Here is a 5,000-nt window from a genome sequence, read left to right on the forward strand (position 1 = left end):
GAGTCAGTTGAGATATTTATAATAAAAATTCAAAAGTCATAAACCGTCATTAAAATTCAAAAATAAGTCTCTAGAATACTTTATTCAGTCGAAAAAAAATATGGAACGCTTCACGAATTTGCGTGTCATCCTTGCGCAGGGGCCATGCTAATCTTCTCTGTATCGTTCCAATTTTAGTATATGTACTGCCGAAGCGAGTACAGTTACATGTAGCGCTGATCGGTATTTAAGTACAACATTTGACTTAAAACTGAACACAAGGTAAGAAATATTTGCATATTCATTACCGAGTTGCTGAAACGTTGGACATACGTTGTAGTCGTATTTGCAGTAAGCCCGTACATACAAGTTTAAACCGTTATTTTGTACAGAGAAATGGCAGATTGAAACAACTATGAACATGCTTAGACTAAACAAAAGTGATATTGTTGGAGAAAATAAATAGCAACTAATTTAAAAAAAAAAAAAAAAGTAAGTGACTTGACATTCAGATTTGAACCTACGTCTTCGCATTTTAAAGTTAAACATCTTTCCCCTCAGCTACAAACGGTGGCCGATCTGCGGGGATATTTTTCACCCTTATCTCGTTGCCTACGACAACGAAGAAATAAAAACAAGTGAAATAGAATGACACTCAAATGCGTTCAAGAAGAGAACGGGAAGAAAAGTTAAAAAGCACAATTTTATTTGCAAGAGTCAGTTGAGATATTTATAATAAAAATTCAAAAGTCATAAACCGTCATTAAAATTCAAAAATAAGTCTCTAGAATACTTTATTCAGTCGAAAAAAAATATGGAACGCTTCACGAATTTGCGTGTCATCCTTGCGCAGGGGCCATGCTAATCTTCTCTGTATCGTTCCAATTTTAGTATATGTACTGCCGAAGCGAGTACAGTTACATGTAGCGCTGATCGGTATTTAAGTACAACATTTGACTTAAAACTGAACACAAGGTAAGAAATATTTGCATATTCATTACCGAGTTGCTGAAACGTTGGACATACGTTGTAGTCTTATTTGCAGTAAGCCCGTACATACAAGTTTAAACCGTTATTTTGTACAGAGAAATGGCAGATTGAAACAACTATGAACATGCTTAGACTAAACAAAAGTGATATTGTTGGAGAAAATAAATAACAACTAATTTAAAAAAAAAAAAGTAAGTGACTTGACATTCAGATTTGAACCTACGTCTTCGCATTTTAAAGTTAAACATCTTTTTATCTTGATAAAATTTTATTAACAGAAAAACATTTACAAATCAAAGAGATATTGTTATTAATTCTCATAGACATACTATTATCATATTGATTAGTTATATCATATATGTCAATTACATACGCATAGAAAACAAAGTCACCACAATTGTCCATTTTCGCAATACCTACAAAATTTTTATATTCATACATTTAATATATTTTTATTCACAATCATGTACGCACAAGCGATATCACAGTTGTACTCTTTCACTGTATTCATGCACATTTTTATTTTCTTTTTTTTTAATTTTAGGTAAAATGTAAAAACAAGTGAAAAGGTAATTGAAATACAATACACAATTTCATATCCAAATATTAAAGATTCCGGCTGGCTATCCATTCCAGACTGCTTTAAAACATTGGCATGCAAAAAATGTAAAAAAAAAATATTTCAAAACATTTTCCATACATTCAAACTTTATCATACATTTTAAAAATCAAATCAGACCTAGTTTAACCATGTCTCTATTTTCCTGCGGGCAATAATTTCCATTTTCTCAATTGCACTAGCTATATCACTATTCATGTATTTAGTTTTCCTAACATCATCAAAATCGTTTTCAATATTGTGCAAAGCGTACGTGTACCGCTTTGTTCCTGGACCGAAATAATGAATGTCCTCTTCCTTTCCTAATGAGTAGGACATGATTAAATTAATCATTGGGATCAACGTTAATAGTGTTGCGCTACACATACTCAACGAAGTTTTGATAACAATTTTATCTAGAACTGGTGTCTGTCGAGATTTTGATTTCTCTTCAGTGTTCGAAATATTTTCTGTATTCACAACGTCATGAGATTTAGTTAACATATTCTGTGTATTCGAATGTTCACTTATACATATTTTCCCTGCGGCATTTAAATTTCCGTTAACATGTTTCACACTCTCGGTTCGCAATTGGTTATTCTCTTCACTTGACTGCTTTCCTTTGTTAGTATTTACCGTCAATGAGGCGCTGCACGGAACACTGTCGATCACGTCCATTAACGCATCGGTGGGTTCAGATGGAATATCACTTTCTGTATCACTTTCAATAAACGATTCATCTTCGCTTTCAGATGTTTTATTTTCTGAATTTTTCTTTTCTACAAATTGCTTCAGTCGTTTCCGGTCACGTTTTCTAGATGCATTAGATTTCCGTTTCGTTGATTTATCACCATTTGTCCACAATAAAGATATTTTCATTCTTCCATTTTGTTCAGTAGATGTCCAGCTAAAATCAGTATATTGTTCATTTACAATTTTCAACAAAGAAGTTAATGTTTTCGGTAGACAATCCATTTTCACATAAATTAATCTCTCAACATTGAATTCATAAATCAATTTTCCACAAGACCCTCAAATCAAAAACGGCAGAAGCTATCACGATAATGTCAATTGTATATAAATACGTATTTTGTCAACTGAAACTTACTACTTGTGTAACTATGTCCATCATATCACTATATTTCGGCTGGAAAATCCATTCCAAAACTGATAATCTAACTAATTCCACAAACATTAAGAACACTGTAACAAAACACGTCTGACATCTTGGGTGCGTTCGACTCCTCTCCAAAAGTCTGATCACGACCCTGAGATTAAGAGTCTCATGCTCTACCGACTCATAAAATTAAACATCTTTCCCCTCAGCTACAAACGGTGGCCGATCTGCGGGGATATTTTTCACCCTTATCTCGTTGCCTACGACAACGAAGAAATAAAAACAAGTGAAATAGAATGACACTCAAATGCGTTCAAGAAGAGAACGGGAAGAAAAGTTAAAAAGCACAATTTTATTTGCAAGAGTCAGTTGAGATATTTATAATAAAAATTCAAAAGTCATAAACCGTCATTAAAATTCAAAAATAAGTCTCTAGAATACTTTATTCAGTCGAAAAAAAATATGGAACGCTTCACGAATTTGCGTGTCATCCTTGCGCAGGGGCCATGCTAATCTTCTCTGTATCGTTCCAATTTTAGTATATGTACTGCCGAAGCGAGTACAGTTACATGTAGCGCTGATCGGTATTTAAGTACAACATTTGACTTAAAACTGAACACAAGGTAAGAAATATTTGCATATTCATTACCGAGTTGCTGAAACGTTGGACATACGTTGTAGTCGTATTTGCAGTAAGCCCGTACATACAAGTTTAAACCGTTATTTTGTACAGAGAAATGGCAGATTGAAACAACTATGAACATGCTTAGACTAAACAAAAGTGATATTGTTGGAGAAAATAAATAACAACTAATTTAAAAAAAAAAAGTAAGTGACTTGACATTCAGATTTGAACCTACGTCTTCGCATTTTAAAGTTAAACATCTTTCCCCTCAGCTACAAACGGTGGCCGATCTGCGGGGATATTTTTCACCCTTATCTCGTTGCCTACGACAACGAAGAAATAAAAACAAGTGAAATAGAATGACACTCAAATGCGTTCAAGAAGAGAACGGGAAGAAAAGTTAAAAAGCACAATTTTATTTGCAAGAGTCAGTTGAGATATTTATAATAAAAATTCAAAAGTCATAAACCGTCATTAAAATTCAAAAATAAGTCTCTAGAATACTTTATTCAGTCGAAAAAAAATATGGAACGCTTCACGAATTTGCGTGTCATCCTTGCGCAGGGGCCATGCTAATCTTCTCTGTATCGTTCCAATTTTAGTATATGTACTGCCGAAGCGAGTACAGTTACATGTAGCGCTGATCGGTATTTAAGTACAACATTTGACTTAAAACTGAACACAAGGTAAGAAATATTTGCATATTCATTACCGAGTTGCTGAAACGTTGGACATACGTTGTAGTCGTATTTGCAGTAAGCCCGTACATACAAGTTTAAACCGTTATTTTGTACAGAGAAATGGCAGATTGAAACAACTATGAACATGCTTAGACTAAACAAAAGTGATATTGTTGGAGAAAATAAATAACAACTAATTTAAAAAAAAAAAGTAAGTGACTTGACATTCAGATTTGAACCTACGTCTTCGCATTTTAAAGTTAAACATCTTTCCCCTCAGCTACAAACGGTGGCCGATCTGCGGGGACATTTTTCACCCTTATCTCGTTGCCTACGACAACGAAGAAATAAAAACAAGTGAAATAGAATGACACTCAAATGCGTTCAAGAAGAGAACGGGAAGAAAAGTTAAAAAGCACAATTTTATTTGCAAGAGTCAGTTGAGATATTTATAATAAAAATTCAAAAGTCATAAACCGTCATTAAAATTCAAAAATAAGTCTCTAGAATACTTTATTCAGTCGAAAAAAAATATGGAACGCTTCACGAATTTGCGTGTCATCCTTGCGCAGGGGCCATGCTAATCTTCTCTGTATCGTTCCAATTTTAGTATATGTACTGCCGAAGCGAGTACAGTTACATGTAGCGCTGATCGGTATTTAAGTACAACATTTGACTTAAAACTGAACACAAGGTAAGAAATATTTGCATATTCATTACCGAGTTGCTGAAACGTTGGACATACGTTGTAGTCGTATTTGCAGTAAGCCCGTACATACAAGTTTAAGCCGTTATTTTGTACAGAGAAATGGCAGATTGAAACAACTATGAACATGCTTAGACTAAACAAAAGTGATATTGTTGGCGAAAATAAATAACAACTAATTTAAAAAAAAAAAAAGTAAGTGACTTGACATTCAGATTTGAACCTACGTCTTCGCATTTTAAAGTTAAACATCTTTCCCCTCAGCTACAAACGGTGGCCGATCTGCGGGGATATTTTTCACCCTT

At 33.8% G+C, this 5,000-nt stretch overlaps 5 non-coding genes across 5 annotated transcripts; all 5 read right to left on the bottom strand.

Annotated features, from left to right (window-relative positions):
* Window positions 1-94: 94 nt before the first annotated feature.
* Window positions 95-201, bottom strand: LOC148625777 (U6 spliceosomal RNA). The gene has a single exon (XR_015920245.1). It is a non-coding gene; the product is annotated as a U6 spliceosomal RNA (small nuclear RNA).
* A 586-nt stretch (window positions 202-787) lies between these two features.
* LOC148625778 (U6 spliceosomal RNA) lies at window positions 788-894 on the bottom strand. Its single transcript, XR_015920246.1, has one exon. It is a non-coding gene; the product is annotated as a U6 spliceosomal RNA (small nuclear RNA).
* A 2,246-nt stretch (window positions 895-3,140) lies between these two features.
* On the bottom strand, window positions 3,141-3,247 carry LOC148625779 (U6 spliceosomal RNA). Its single transcript, XR_015920247.1, has one exon. It is a non-coding gene; the product is annotated as a U6 spliceosomal RNA (small nuclear RNA).
* Window positions 3,248-3,828: 581 nt separating this feature from the next.
* Window positions 3,829-3,935, bottom strand: LOC148625780 (U6 spliceosomal RNA). The gene has a single exon (XR_015920249.1). It is a non-coding gene; the product is annotated as a U6 spliceosomal RNA (small nuclear RNA).
* Window positions 3,936-4,516: 581 nt separating this feature from the next.
* On the bottom strand, window positions 4,517-4,623 carry LOC148625781 (U6 spliceosomal RNA). The gene has a single exon (XR_015920250.1). It is a non-coding gene; the product is annotated as a U6 spliceosomal RNA (small nuclear RNA).
* Window positions 4,624-5,000: the final 377 nt, after the last annotated feature.

The sequence above is a fragment of the Perna viridis genome, chromosome 2, assembly GCF_037379345.1.
Source record: "Perna viridis isolate PV_CMFRI_1.1 ecotype Kerala chromosome 2, ASM3737934v1, whole genome shotgun sequence".
NCBI classification, from domain to species: Eukaryota; Metazoa; Mollusca; class Bivalvia; order Mytilida; family Mytilidae; genus Perna; species Perna viridis.